Raw genomic sequence first — 16,485 nt, 5'->3', positions numbered from 1 at the left:
CAATTCCAGACTGTCATGATGTTCCTCTTTGGGTCTTCTTTATTTTTTTTTTTCTCTATCCATAAAAAGTATAGGGCAAGAGGCAGAGTATTAAACTAAGTGAATAAAATACTAATTTTTCAAAATGTTTTGTCCTGACTCTCAATATTCTTCTGGCTGTACACCTATGTTATGAGACGTCTTATGCCTTACTGGGACACCATTTGTGGCTTTTCATTAAACTGATATTGACATCCCTATGTCCCAGACTCCTCCACTATGTGTGAACTGTTTTCTTTGTTGTTTTTGTAATGTCACTGAACACCACATTACATGTCACTTACGGATTCATTCACCTCTCACAAGAGATCTTTTGAAATTGTCAAAGGATTAATTTGTGCATTAGTAAGATGCATAATATATATAGTGACCACTAAGTTTGGAAAGATTGTAACCTCGATGCCATATTGTGTTTATTTGGTTCACCCTCATATTTAACAGAAGAGAGATAAAGAGCCATTTTATGACAATCAACCAAAGTAGAAGGGAACGTACTGAATGGGAGAAGATATTTGCAAATGACATATCCAATGAATGGTTAGTATCCAACATATATAAAGAGCTTATACAACTCAACACCAAAAGCCACAAATAATCCAATTTAAAAAGAGGCAGAAGAAATGAACAGACATTACTCCAAAGAAGACATCCAGATGGCCAACAGACACATGAAGAGATGCTTGACAACACTCATCATCAGGAAAAAGCAAATCGAAACAATTGGATAGGGCACCAGGGTGGCTCGGTCCGTTACCCGTCTGCCTTTGGCTCGGGTGGTGACCTTGGGGTCCTGGGATCTAGTCCCACATCGGGCTACCTGCTCAGTGGGGAGCCTGCTTCTCCCTCTCCGCCTCCCCCCACTTGTGCTCTCTCCCCTTCATTCTCAAATAAATAGGTAAAATCAGGAAATAGAAAAAAAGAACCAACGAGCTATCACCTCACACCTGTCAGAATGGCTAAAATCAAAAACACAAGAAACAACAAGTGTGGGCAAGGATGTGGAGGAAAAGGAACCCTCTTACAGTATTGGTAGGAATACAAACTGGTGTAGCCATTGTGGAAAACAGTATGGAGGGTCCTCAAAAAGGAACGATTAAGATCCATTAATCCTACCACTGGATATTTATCCCCAAAATACAGAAACACTAATTTGCAGGAATACATGGGCCCTTTGTACAGCAGCATAGCCAAATTATGGAAAGAGCCCAGACGTCCATCAACAGATGAATGATAAAGACAATGTAGTGTGTGTGTGTGTATATATATATATATATATATACACACACATCTATATCTATCTATCATCTATCTATCTATCTATTTATACCATGGAATATTATTCAGCCAAAAAAAAGAATGAAATCTTGCCATTAGCAAGGACACAGATGGAGCCAGAGTGTATTCTGCTAAGTGAAATAAGTCAGTGAGAGAAAGATAAATACCCCATGATCTCACTCCTATGTGGAATTTAAGAAACAAAACATGTAAGCAAAGGAAATAGAAAAGGGAGAGAGACAAACCAGGAAAGAGACCCTTAACTATAGAGAACTAACTGATGGTTGCCGAGGGTAGGGGGGCTTGGGGGATGGGTGAGGTGATGGGGATTAAGAAGTGTACTTGTGGTAATGAGCACTGGGCAATGTATGGAAATGTTCAATCACCATGTTATATACTGGAAACTCATGGAACTGTATGTTAACTATACTGGAAAAATATTTTTTAAAAATTTGGAACAATTTTAAAAAGGTGGACCATGGCTTGCTAGATTTCTTTGACTTGACCTCATGCCATTGACCTGTGGTTGTATTCCTGGAAGCAAACATGGGCAGTTCGAGGTCATGGGTCAATGATGGATGATGTCCACAGTAGATGTGTGCAGTGGTGTTCAGTGGCATAGAAGCTGAGGTTGAGGAGAGAGAAACAGGCAGGCAGGGGAAGTGGTGCCCTGAAGCACCTCTTCACTTCTTCAGCACAGGTTCCCCCCTAGATCTTAGGAGCCAGAGACTTAGGAGGTCGCTGTAGCACTGATAAAGGCAATTGTCCACCTTTAATGTTTGTGGGTCCTGCCCCTGGGCTCCCAAGGAAGCGATGCTTTCACATTTACCAAGGTCAAAATGAATCCACAAAACCTCAATGCATGGGCTCTATTTCACCCCAAGCACACATTGGACATCTGCTTTATGAAAGAAAAGAACCCAAAAGGAGCATTCTGGAAAAGATAAGAAAAAGGAAGACACTTCCCTGGTTCCCATAACATTAAAGCCATACAGCCCTACATGTACTAGAAATTTAAGACCGGGAAATGCAGTGACTTTCTACAATGTCTTTTGTATAAAAATTTGTCACTTTTTATGTAAAAAATATATTTTGGTATATAACCCTTTATCAAAATTTCCTTTGTCATGACACTCTCTCCTGGTAAAGATTCCCTGTCCCATGCAGCTGTACTAATCAGTGCTCAGGTAAAACTCACAACCTTTTATTTTTTTTTTTTTTTTGAGTTTGAGCGCCATGTGGGATGCAGAGATTACTTAAAAAGAAAATAATTGAAAAGAAGTAAAATTAAAAGAAAAATTTTAAAAATGTATATGCGTATCAGGAAATTTTATTACTCTCTGCTCTCTCACATTGATATATTTACATTGTGTTACTTACACCATTAAGAGCACCTTAATTACTGTAGCTTTACGGTGAGGTTTAAAATTTAGTAAATTTCTCCAATTTAATTCTTCAAGGTTGTCTTGGCTGTTTAGGTATGTTGATTTCCAAATACATTTGAGAATTAGCTTGTAAATTTGCCCCCAAATTGCCTTCTCCAGTATGAATCAGAATAATGCTGATTTGATGTTCCAACAAATTTGAGTGGTCTAGTCCATGAATGTGATATATTTTTTCCTAATTATTTAGTATCCTTTAATTTATTTCAGCAAGAGTTTTCAGGCATCTTTGTTACATGTGTTCTCATACATTTAATGAAGGTGGACATGAATCTCCACTCTGTTTATTGAATTTCATTTCCTTTTTTTAAAAATTTCATTTTCTAAATGCTCACTGCTAGTATAGAGAAATATAGTAGATTATTACATGAATGTTGCTGAGGTATAATTTAGGTACAGTAGACGGCATCCCTTTAAAGTGTACAATTAAGGCTGTACTTTCAGAGATCATTTCTTTCTTTCTTTCTTTTAATTTTATTTTATTATGTTATGTTAATCACCATACATTACATCAATAGTTTTTGATGTAGTGTTCCATGATTCATTGTTTGCCTATAACAGCCAGTGCTCTCTTCAATGCTGCCCTCTTTAATACCCACCACCAGGCTAACCCATCCCCCCACCCCCTCCCCTCTAGAACCCTCTGTCTGTTTCTCAGAGTCCATCGTCTCTCATGGTTCGTCTCCCCCTCTGATTTCCTCCCCTTCATTTTTCCCTTCCTACTAGCTTCTCTCTCTCTTTTTTATTATTTTTTAAAATTTTTTATTGTTATGTTAATCAACATACATTACATCATTAGTTTTTCATGTAGAGTTCCATGATTCATTGTTTGTGCATAACACCCAGTGCTCCATGCAGAATGTGCCCTCTTTAATACCCATCACCAGGTAACCCATCCCCCCACCCCTCCCCTCTAGAACCCTCAGTTTGTTTCTCAGAGTCCATCTTCTCTCATGGCTTATCTCCCCCTCCGATTTCCTCCCCTTCATTTTTCCCTTCCTACTAGCTTCTCTCTCTCTCTCTTTTTTTAAACATATAATATATTATTTGTTTCAGAGGTACAGGTCTGTGATTCATCAGTCTTACACAATTCACAGCGCTCACCATAGCACATACCCTCCCCAATGCCCATCACCCAGGCACCCCATCCCTCCCACCCCCACCACTCCAGCAACCCTCAATTTGTTTCCTAAGATTAAGAATTCCTCCTATCAGTGAGGTCATAGGATACATGTCTTTCTCTGATTGACTTAATTTCACTTAGCATAATACCCTCCAGTTCATTTCTACAGTTTGTTACTAGAGAATTTTCTCTGAACGTGTAGAGGACCTGAAACCTCAAGGAGGAGGCACATTGTTCTCTCCTGAGCATGAACGTGATTTTAGGTGTTGTTTCCACAGCTGCCCATTGCCACTGATGATCGTTCTTCTCCTCCTTTGGACGGTAAGAGAGAGAGGACGCAGTGTGAGTGCTTTCTCAACAAATAAAAATTTAAAAAGATAAACTGTACAACTAAATGCATTTTCACAGATGTACATACAATTGAAACTACTGCTCCATTCAGGACACAGGGCATTTCTTCTACCTCACAGCTTCCCTTGGGTGGATCCATTGAAGTCTCTCACTGCCTTCACCCTCAGCCCCAGGCAACCACTGGCATCAAAGACGGCTTGATTTTTAACCACGTTATGGAAATGGAACTCTTTTATGCCTACATTCCTCCGTGCAGCCTAAGGATTCTTATATCTATCCATATTACTAATGGATCACCAGTTCAGAATTTTTCATTGCTAAGGAGTATTCCTCTGTATGGATATATTTGGTCTGTACATTCACCTATTTATGGCCATCTATGCAGTTTCCTGGGTTTGGCCATGGGGAATAAAGCTATGATGAATATTCATGTGCAGTTTGCTGTGTGGCCATATTGTGTAAATCCTTAGGAGAGGAATGGCCGTTCACGTGATTGGTAAATGTTTATCTGTGGTTCAGCTTTTCTCGGTGGTTGGACCATTTTTCATTCCCACAAGTGTATGAAACGTCTAGTTACTTTACATCCTCACCACATATGTTTTCGGTCTTCGTAATTTTAGCCACGGGGATGGTTGTGTAATGGTAACTCACTGTAGTATTAATTTATCTTCCCAATGGCTGAGTGTACCGTCGAAAACTGACCTCTGTGCTTCAGAGCCAAAATATAAGACGAAGACAGAGTTTGGAATATTGAGGAACAATAGCTTTATTGCTTTTCGGGGCACAGGGGGCTAGAACAGGCCAAGGCCCTCAAAAACTCTAAGTCCCCTCCCCCTGAAGGAAGGGGCGGGGGGGTGTTTTATTTTGACAGAAATTGTGTGCATGCTGCCAGCCTCCCTCAACCTGTCTTTAGGGTGGTACCAGGCTCCTGAAACAAAAGGCTTAGAAGGGAGGAGCAGAGGTTTGCAGAAGACAAGGAAAAGGTTACTTAGTTTAAGATGGAGCCTTGCAGAGACATTAGTGAATCCCTTTTGATTTATGTTCAACTTCATGCTTTTCAATGGTTTCAAGTGGAGCATCTTTTCAAGTGCTTTTTGGCCATTTGTGTATCTTCTTTTGTGAAGCATTTCTTCTTCAAGTCTTTTGACCAGTTTTCCTATTGCATTGTCTTATCAGACACAATATGTGTCAGAACATTACACTGAAAACTGCAGAGCACTACTTCCAGAAATTAAAGAACTAAATACATGGGGAGATAAAATTTGTGGTGGATTGGAAGACTCATTATGGTTAGAGGACAACTCTTCCCAAATTGATCAAAAGATCTAATACAATGCCAATCAACCTTCTAGCAGACATTTTAGTAAGTATTTCTAAGCTGATCCAAATGTTTATATGGAAATGGAAATGATCTTAAATTATCAAAGCAATGTTAAGAAGAAGGAGAAAGCGACAGACTTACATTGTCTATTCCAGAATTACTGTATAAACCTTTTGTGCAATTTAAAAGTGATTTGTCCGATTATTATTCAGTATAAGAGTTTCTGCACATTCTCACTGCAGCTTGGAAGTTGCTTTACCCCTTTTTCACTGTAGCTACTTGATCTATACTTTAGCCAATAGTTCCAAAGTTTTTAAGTGGAGAGAGAATACTGAAGCTAGAAAGTATTTCACTTAACAGAGAGAAAGACTAATCCCTGATCATTAGGGCAAGGATGACCCTACAAGACTTAATGAACTCGCCTCTATTTTCCAGTTGGCCAAGACAAAGTGGGGAGCTACTGATACCAGCAGTTTCCTCTGCAGACCTTCATAGTGTTGACTGCTTTGGGTTTACATGGAACCTAGGTGTTGGCTGTGTCCTGAGAGGCTGAAATTGAGTTGAGGCCCAGGGTCCCTGGGTCAGGACAGGTCATCCAGCTGTTGGAAAACACGGAGGGAGACCAGGCCATCCCCAGGCAGCACTGGCCACTTCCTCCAAGGAATCCACCACCACTACACTTTTCATGACTTCTGGTAACTAGACTGAGAGCCCCACGACAATTGGGATAATGTTTTACTCATCTCTGTACTCATGACTCCTAGGACCAAACCAAGCACTGAGGAAGCTCTCAGAGACATTCCTTCATGGATCTGATAAAGGGGGTGGCAAATTTCTAATCTCAACTACATTCCTGTCCCAAATACATGCACGAATGCTCTCTGCTTTCTTCCAGGAGGCAACAAATACCCTTCCTTCCAGAGGAGCCTGCCCTACACTCTCAATGCCCCATGACACTCCCCTGTGGTGAGCTCTGGTGAAGAGGGACTGTCCTCTTGGATTCCTCTCAATGGTTCTCTCAGTAGGAAGAGATGTCTTCGGCCTAGCCCCCTCCCCCCTCCATCCTCTGCACTGCCACCATACCCCAGGTTAGGACAGCTACAACAGTTTTTAAAATGATTTTATATATTTATTTGAGAGACAGCGTGAGGGAGAAAGCAAGAGTGAGAGAGAGACAGAGAGAAAGATAGAGAACAGCTGGGGAAGGGACAGGGGGAAGCAGACTCCACTGCTGAGCAGGGAGCCACCCCCCTCAATGGGGCTTGATCCCTGGAGCCTGGGATCATGACCTGAGCTGAAGGCAGGCTCTCGATGAACTGAGCCACCCAGGGGCGCTGAGCTACAAGATTTTGTTTGCATTCTTCCTCTCACTGCTTTGACCTCCTCTGTGAAATCTTATTGATGTCAGAATTCCAAGTTCATAACAGAGACTAAGGAAAATGAAACACTCAACACACGGTCAAGACAAAGGTGTGTAAAGTCTTTGACAACCATAAATTCAGAAGAATATAATTGGTATCACTGCCTCAGAGGCAAGGGTCTCCTAACCTGGCCCTTCCTGACCTTAGGGTAGAACTCTTTGTGGTAAGAATGGACAAGTCCAACCTTTATCCAAACATAACTGATCCCTCTAAGCCCACACTTACTTGGAGAACATCGACCGTGAGGGAGCTCCAAGGTCAAAGCTAGGGGTCTGGGGCAGAACCTCATGGTCACATCGTCCACCTCTTTTTTTTTTTAAGATTTTCTTTATTTATTTGACAGAGAGAGACATAGCGAGAGAGGGAACACAAGCAGGGGGAGCGGGAGAGGGAGAAGCAGGCTTCCCGCCGAGCAGAGAGCCCCATGCGGGGCTCGATCCCAGGACCCTTAGATTATGACCTGAGCTGAAGGCAGACGCTTAAAGATGTAGCCACCCAGGTGCCCCTCCTCCTCCTCCTCCTCTTGGAACTGGTGCTTCCCTGCAGTACAAACCAACCCCGATCCATTCCGTGGGGCTCCTCGGGAGGTGCACAGGTTCACTGTGGACAAAGTTACTCTCCTCGTTCTCCTTGCTCAGCTCAGGCTGCTCCTTGCAGAGTTGGATGCCGCTGTATGCATTCCTCAGTTTCCCCTGATTTTTCTGGACCCAACTTGTCCTTCTTCTTACCTCCTTTGGGCAACCACCTGCTCCACCATTGCCTTGTCCTTCTTTGCGTTATTCTCATCCTCCAAACCTGCTGATTTTCTGTCTCCCAAATGCTCCCTCTGTTCTCTGTTTTCAGTGTGGGCTCAGCTCAGGCTCCTGCAAGAGACACACAGTGAAGGGACCAAGTCAGGTCTCAGCTGCAGTCCCCAGGGCTGCTTCAAAGGCACCGCAGACCCTTGTGCACTCACAGAAACTGAGCAGGAAGGGACCGTGGAGAATTTGAATAACAACCTTATCTTACATATGAGGAAGCTGAGCGCAGAGAGATGAAGAGATTTTCCCAAACTCCTTCAGCACTTGATGGCAGCACGGCCCCCACACAGGACTTGGCTGCGAGCTTCCCTGTGGAGTCTCCTAACGTACCCTCTGGGAAGGCACATCTGAATTTCAGGGGACACTTAAATTAGAAGTTCAACTTAAAAATAAATACTTTTTAGGAGACTTTGGATCAAATGTAGATATTTCCACTGTTAAAAATACCAGAAATTCCTTCCTGGGGACAAATCTTTTTCCCAGGTATATAATTCTGTTACTTCTTTCCTTACAAATCATTGGCTAAGATATTAGGATCACAAAAAAGGTATGCAGGGAAGGAGAAGTTCCTCTGTTACCTGTCCTGGTCTCCCAGCTTAAGTAAGAATTAAGTTTCACTGAGACATTGAATACGCATGGAGAACGGATATTGAAATGGAGACCCTTAAAGAAATATAAAGTATTAAGGCAGACAGTTTTTATGCATTTTAGACAAGGAGAAAATACATTTCTCAGGGATTTGGGGGAGTTTTAATTTAGAGAGTGTCTAGACCGAATTTAGAAACCCTGGTGAGAAGGATGTCTTTTTACTTCTTAGTACAGGGGGTGCCTTTTTCATATGGGAGATTGGTTTCCTGCTTTCAGGGAGACAGAGGAGGGTTTGAGTGTCCTGGTACCAGTTTCTTTTTGGGTAGCTTCAATTCAAAATAATCAATATTGTCGACCTCAGAGAGTCGGGGACCTGGGGTGGCGAAGGAAATGAGAAAAAGAGACTACCGCGGCGCCTGGGTGGCTCAGTTGGTTAAGCGGCTGCCTTCCGCTCAGGTCATGATCCTGGATTCCAGGGATCGAGTCCCGCATTGGGCTCCCTGCTCAGCAGGGAGTCTGCTTCTCCCTCTGACCCTCCCCCCCTCATGCTCACTCTCTCTCTATCTCATTCTCTCTCTCAAATAAATAAATAAAATCTTTTAAAAAAAGAAAAAGAGACGACAGTATAGCGAGGCACAGGGGACCCCAAGCAAACAGCCCGAGGTCCTGAGGTTTATTTTCCATAATCTAATATACCTTCTACAGTGATATAGTACTATAATGATTTACAGCAGGGGCTTAGTAAGGCGCATCTTCCACGTACACAGGGTTAGTCAAGTGAAGCAATGGCAGTGGAGAAGGAATAAAGAAATCTGCAACTGGCTGTGATCAATTAATTGTAAACAGCATTGTACTCGGTCTTTAACACAGGATAAGAAAACAAAAAAGGGAATGCACAGTGTGCTGTTTACAGCTGGCTTCCTATCTACAAAACATCTTCTGCTGTGTACTTTAGATCAGACCACACACATCCCAAGGGCATTTCACTCTGATCCTTTCAGGTTATTTTTAACCCTGCAATCTCGAGTTTTCTCAGAGATCTTGGAGTCTGAATGAACATGCACCAGTGGTCGTTGTGGCATTCTGTTTCCCCCAAATATGCCATTGTGGTACATTTTGGGCAATCTGACCTTGGCGCCTATGGGTACTATGGTTTCTCTCCGCCTTGCTCATTACTCAGTGCCTATTTCAGAGAGAAGGCTAAACATATCATTCTTAGAAATACCAAGGTGGCTCTCTCGGTTCAGCGTCTGACTCTTGATTTCAGCTCAGGTCATGATCTCAGGGTCATGCGATTGAGCCCCAGTTTAGTCTTCATGCTCAGTGCAGAGTCAGCTTGGGATTCTTTCTTCCTCTCCGTCTGCCCATCACCCCTGCTCTAAATAAATAAATAATATTTAAAAAAGAAATACAAAATAAATCCCATGACCTTATGTGAAACTAATACAATGCCTATGTTAAGTGGACCAGATTAGTTTAAAAATTATTTTAAAACGCACCTGGGTGGCTCAGTTGTTTAAGTGTCAGTCTTTGGCTCAGGTCAGAATCCCGGGGTCCTGGGATAAGCCCGTATGTCCAGCTCCCTGTTCAGTGGTGAGTCAGCTTCTCTCTGTTCCTCTTCCACTACCCCCAACACCGCTCCTGATATCTCAAGTACTCTCTCTCAAATAAGTAAATTAAAAAATTTTAAAAAGAAATGCAATGGTCCTCTCTGGAATCAACCCACACATAAGCATGCTTTCTTTTTGCTGCACCCCAGTCCCCCTTTCTCTTTATTACCTATCTGACCTACATCCTTCCCCCAGCGATGGAGACAGCTCAGATGCACTGCTTCACCTGGTGGTGGGGCCAAAGAGAAGTGCACACATGGTTAGAATGGGCTGCCTTGAGAGTCAGCCGAAACGTAGCTACAGGCAGTTAGAAACAAGCCTAAAGTACCATTAGGAATAAGCACTACAACATTTAGCGGTACAGATTTTAGGTGTGGTATTGATATCACCTTCCTTGTACAAATGTGTTTAGACTCAAGCATGAGACTATGGGATCAGACAAAATGAAAGAAAACTGTGTCAAGTGTGAAGATACTAAGTTACCAAAGTTATTCTGAGTTGTATAATTAGTTTGTCCCTTAGCCCCTCATTTCCACCTGCAGAACCTAGAAGACGTGCAACAGAGTCTCCACTTGCCATCAAAGTCAATCTGAGGACACAATAATTTAAACTGTTAACCCAAACTTTCCATTTTTTCTTAACCTGTGTTGAATACCAGGCATTTCGATTGCCCATTCCCATTTCCAGGGAGACTGCAGTGAGGACGGAGAATAATGTGGTGCATCCAGGTAATAGTCTGTTTCTTGGTCCGCTTCTGTGCTCAGCATATCAACTTTTGTCTGCCAGTGGACCTCTAACCACACAGGGGAAACCCAACAAATATTAAAAGTGTAGGTTCTCTAGGTTAATCTACATTTAGGATTCTGTAGTGCTCAGAATGGCTCTTGAACTGCAAGGACCAAGGTAGATGCCCCCTCCTTACCTTAGGGGGAGTAATTCTGATTCCTGAAGCATGCACCTCTTCGTTTTCTATTTATTATTATTTTTTTTAAAATTTCAGCTAGGCTCCATCACCTACGTGGGACTCTAATGCATGACCCTGAGATGAAAGTTGCACGCTCTACTGACCGAGGCAGCATGCGTCCCCCCAGCACCTTTGATGCAGGCAAATACCATGATTTTCATGTTGGAAAAATACTGCAAACTGTGGGACATGCCTTCAATCCGCTCCACTCCTTCTGGGCATGTTTCCTGAGTTCCGACTGTGTGCGAGTCCTCTTTCCCACCCACCCATAGAAGGGCATATACATGGAAAATGTGCCCGTCCATAGAAGACCCTCTAGGATCCCAACCCAGATCCGCTGGGATCCCTGGGGTCTTTTCTGTGTTATGCTCTCCTGCTCTCAGTGTGTTTCTGCCTCTAAAGGCACCTGTGAGCAGGACTGCCCTGGGGCTCCTGGAGCTCCTTTGTACCCAGTCCCAGAGAACGGGGAGTACATGCCGTATATGACCACAGCCCCCATGTATCTCCCCTCCCCAAAGGCACTCAGCCTTTCACTAACAGGTGCAGCAGGGTGAAATCTCCATTCCTGGCCCAGGGGAGACTAACTCTGAAACACAAGTGTCCCCTAGGCTCTCCTAAACCTGTCAGGACAAAGCTCCCCCACAGCTGTTGCTGGAAATCACAACTTACACAGCAATGAACTCAAAATGGTCACAGATCTAAGTATAAGAGCCAAAACTATTGTGCAAGAGGACTACATGGGAGAAAATGGTCAGGAATTCACAGTAAGCAAAGAGTTCTAAGTCACTACGGCAAGAGCACGATACGTAAGAGAAAATTGAAGATGAAGAAGTTTTTTGCATCAAACATTGCCACTGAGAAAAGGAACAGAGAAGCCACTGATTAGGAGAAAATATTTGTGGATTAAATACCCAATGGGGACTCACGTTCACGAGAGACAAGAGGACTTTGAACTCACTCAATGGGCAGAAGCAACACACTCGTTTAAGCCAGTATAAGAGTCGAATACACATGTACCAAAGGAGACACATAAAAAGGTAATCAATGTTATTAGTAATATGTTATTATTTCTCAAAGAAATGCAAGGAAAACCAGGTACCATTTTACACCAACTAGTGTGCTTACGTCCCAAAGACGATACCAAGTGTTGCTAAGGATGAGCAGAAACTGGACCCTCCTATATTGCTGGTCGCAACGTAAAATATAACAGCTCCTGCAGAAGCCACTTTGAGAGTTCTTAAGAGTTCAGCACAAGCTTGCCATAGGACCCAGCCATTCCACAACTAGGAATCTATCTGAGAGAATAAAAACATATGTCCGCTCAAGTCTCAGTCAGAAATGTTCCGGGCAGCGTTATTCACAATGGGCAAAAACTGACAGCAACACAAAGGGCCATCGGCTGGTGAATGGACAAACCAAATGTTTCCTATGTGTACCATGGCATCTATTCCGCAACAAAAGGCACAGAAATCTGATCCAAGCTACAGCATGGAGGAACCTCAAAAGGATGCTAAGTGAAAGAAGCCAGTCACCAAGAACTACAGACTGTCTCATTCGGCTTATGTAAAATGTGCAGAAAGGAGCAATGCACAGAGACAGAAAGCAAATCAGTGCTGCTTGGGGCTGGAGGAGGGAGCGGAGACTGTCTGCAGAGGGGCTGGAGGGAGTGTGGGAAGGTGAAGGAAGCCTCTGAAACAAACTAGGGCACTAGCTGAACAACTCTGTCATTGTTGACAATGGGTGAAATTTATTGTATGTCAATTTCACCTAAAAAAAAAAGAAAGAAGGCGACCCTCGCACATCAGTGGGTCCTGGGGTCCCCAGGCAAACACTGCCTGGTGAGGGGCCACATCCTGGAGTCCCAGCAGGTGGTGGCTCAGAGCCTGGTTTCTGACCTCCCAGCTGGAGTCAGGGGTTCAGTGACTGTGCCTTCAGCCTCAGGCCCTGGCAGTTCCCCTGGAATCCACCAGGCGGCAGACTACTTAAGGGAACAGACCTTCAGGTGGCCCAAGGACACCAGGGGGAAGCAAGCAAAGATAGGGCACCAGCTGGCTGGAGATTCCTAAAGGAAGTGAAGGCTGCAGGACCCATGGAAGCTGCTGGCAAGATCTGGATGGATCTTAAGTAGGTTTGGTCCCCTGGGTGGGCTCTAAGCACTAAGCTTTAGGTTAACATCCAAAGGTTCCCTTTGATGCTCCCTCCTGCAGTGGCACTGAGGCTCCCCCCGTGGAAGCTCAGCATAGGGAAAAGAACCTGTGCTGCTATTCACCTTCTTCTGAGTCGAAATGGAACACTTGGTCTGCGTTTAGGGGAATCTGCCCTTTTCTGGCCCTCTATGTAGGGCCAGCTCCTGGGTGCTGAACCATCCCTGCAGGAGGCTAGAAGAGGCACTCTGGTCCTTCACATTGGAGCTGGGCTTGCAAAGAAGGGTTCCTGCTAATCCATATTTCCCTGGCCCTGGCTGAGCATCCTGGTCCAAGATCAGGGGCTGCAGTGGCCTAAAATAGGGACTTCCTACATGTCACTGCTCCTCTCTGGAAAGTCCAAAGGCGGCCCATGGTAGTGGTGGGGGGAGGGGAGGGCATAGAAACCTATACTCTGTCAAAACATCATCCACAGTGAAGATTTAAAAACAATGTTAGAGGACAGATCTCATATTATGTAGTCGGTGGTGCAGTAACAGCTCTGCGAGGTGAAAGAGGGTAGCTACACTAGTAATCAGCCTAACATAATTTATAGAGTCGTCCAATCCCTGTGTTGCCATGTGAAACTGATCTCACATGGGGAATCAGTTATGACTCAATTGTTTAAAAACCTGAAGGTGAGGGGAAAACATTTGAAAACGAAGCAATAAAACTATAGTTGACTGGGGAACAACATGGCTTTGAATTTTAGTGAACAATGTCGGTCCACTCATGGGTTGATTATTTTTTTTTTTTTTTACAAATACAGTCTAGTACAAATGTAGAAATACATTTTCTCTTCCTTATGATTTTCTCAATGATATTTTCACTCTAACTCACTGTATCAAAAGAATAAAGTACATAATTCAAGTAACCCACAAAATATGTATTAATCAACCGTTTTTGTTATCTGTAAGACTTCAGTAGGCTATTAGTAGCTATGTTTTCTGGGACTCAAAAGTTATACAAAGATTTTCAATTGTGGGACTCTGTACCCCTAACCCCCAGGTTCTTCAAGGGACAATTTGTATCTGGATTTGCAAATGACATACTCCTGTATACAGAAAAATACCAAATACACACACACAGAAACCACGACTATTAGAGTCCATAACCTATTTCAGCAGAGTTGCAGCGTACAAGGCAGACAAATCAGGTGTTTCTATAACCTAGGAATGGACACCGGGAAAGTCAATTAAGAAAACGATTCCATGGACAACAGCACCCACCCGAATGGTATCGAAGAATAATTGAGTCAAGGAGGCACAAAACCTGTACACTGAAAACTACACAATATTGCTGCAAGAGATTAAGGAAGACCTCAACAAGTGGAAAGACATCCTGTGTTCATGGATTGGAATGGTTAAGGTGGTTCAGAAGGCAACAGCAGGATCTGCAGATTCTTTTGGATTCCTATTGAACGTTTTTCTTCTGCCTTCCCTAATCACCATCAGCCCCTTGCAGTACATTTCCTTTCAGACATTGTGGTTTTCATCTCTTCATGTGAGATTGGGTCCTTTTTTTTTTTTTTTTTAACATTTTCCATGTATCTGCTGAATGTTTTCACCAATGGGATGCAGTTAGAACAAATGCTTTCTTGTGCTCTGGTGATTCCCATCTTGCTGTCAGCTCTGGGTCATTTTCAGATGAGTGATCCATCTCTTCAGGAGGGCTCATTTCCCCCCTTTGTCTGCATACCTCAAACTGTTGGATGGAACGCCAGACACTGTGAATGTTACCTTGCTGTTTGCTGGATATTTTTGTGTTTTCTATAATATTGAGCTTTGTTCAGGGATGCACTGAAGTTACTTGGAAACATTTCTGCTGTTGCTTCAATGCATAGTTCAGTGGCCCAGAGCAGGGCTCCGTGGAGGACTCACCATGAGTTCCAGGTACTGTAGCAAGCCCTCCCCCTGTCTTCCACCCTATTCCTCACAAATTAAGAGGGTTACTTTTGCTTAGTCTATCTGTTGGACACAGGCACTATTCCCAGCACCGTGTGAGCACCAGGCCCTGTGCAAAGGATTACCCCCTGACTTGCTGTCCATGCCTCCCCAGGGCCCCTCCACAGCTCTGGCTAGGTGACTTCCTGCAGCTCTGTCCTCCCTGAGACTCAGTCCTGGGTTCTCTCAGATCAGTGTCCTCAATTCCAGGAGCTCCATGGGGCTCCTATTCAAGTTCCCCTCCCCCCAGTGCCTTGCTTGGAAACTCTCTAGAGCCAGTACCTCTGAGCAGCTCTAGGGCTCTGCTCACCATTGTGTTGCCATGTGTCCGGGATGGCTGTCCCCTTTGCCTGATGCCCAGGATCTTGGAAATCTCCACTTCGCGCATCTTGTGTGACGCTGTTGCTCTTTTGTTTAATTGTTTCTGGCAGAAGAGTAACCCGTTGCTGAGTCCCAGTTGGTGTGGCTCCCCTAAGTGAAAATCAAAGTTGGAAGACCCTCAGTTGTAGATTCTGAATAGAGGCCTTTAGGGAGTAGAGAAAAAAAACACCAGCTCTGGTGAAAGCCTGAAGCCAGAAACCCCTTCAAGCTCAGTTTGACAAAGCAATGCAGGTACATCAGTAGGGACAGTTTTGGCTTGAGCCCAAGAGCTGCAGAAGGCCCACGGCCCTTTGTCCTAGAGCTAACCTGCTGTTTGGGAAAGGTCTGTGGTGCCAAACCCAGCGGGTTCTTTGTGAGTACACAGAGGTGCCTCTTTAAAAGCCTGTCAGGGGGCATCTGGCTGGCTCAGTCAGGAGAGCAGGGGAGTCTCCATCTGGCTTCATGAGCCCTATCCCTACTTTGGGTGTAGGGATTACTTCAACAAATAAACTTACAATAAATAAACAGTACATCAAGCCGGACCCTCTCTAGTCTCGGAAGGGTCCTCTGGAGCAAGGCTATACTAGGTAGGCTACCAAGTGGCCTAATCAAGGGTACGGAGTCTGGGGATTGGGTGAGGCTTTGCAGGGTGCCTGGGGGGATAGGTGGGGAGGGGAGGGAGGAAGGAGAAGGGATGCAAACCCCTGTTCCCTGGGGAATGAAAAGAAAGCACCTTTGCTGGATCAGGGACTGCAAACCACATACTGAAATATAAGCAGAGAAATTGCTCTGCGAAAAACAGAAAAAACCCCGACAGCCAAGGTGGGATGTATGACCAGTGGACAGAAACTGTCCTGCATGCTTTTGATTGAGAAACAGCCAAACCCAGATTCTCAAGAAAGCAGCCCTTAAAAGCAGAGGTGTTTTCTTCAGGGTCCTGGTGTCCCCTGAGTGAGCTTCCTCTTCAGCCCATGTCATCAGCCAAAGTCATGGAAAAGACAAAACAAACAAACAGAAAAATGAATAAGAAAACAAAGGCTATTCTTAAACAACCAACAACAGGTG

The 16,485-nt window shown here is 43.9% G+C and overlaps 1 non-coding gene across 1 annotated transcript; it reads left to right on the top strand.

The window, feature by feature from the left end:
* The first annotated feature begins 4,017 nt into the window (after positions 1-4,017).
* LOC148161961 (small nucleolar RNA U3) lies at positions 4,018-4,230 on the top strand. The gene has a single exon (XR_015767256.1). It is a non-coding gene; the product is annotated as a small nucleolar RNA U3 (small nucleolar RNA).
* Positions 4,231-16,485: the final 12,255 nt, after the last annotated feature.

The sequence above is a fragment of the Eumetopias jubatus genome, unplaced genomic scaffold (genome assembly GCF_037043125.1).
Source record: "Eumetopias jubatus isolate StellerSeaLion01/CBP00866 unplaced genomic scaffold, mEumJub1_p1.0 scaffold_32, whole genome shotgun sequence".
Classification (NCBI taxonomy): domain Eukaryota; kingdom Metazoa; phylum Chordata; class Mammalia; order Carnivora; family Otariidae; genus Eumetopias; species Eumetopias jubatus.
The sequence above is the reverse complement of the archived record's forward strand: the minus strand, read 5'-3'. Positions and strand labels throughout refer to the sequence as shown.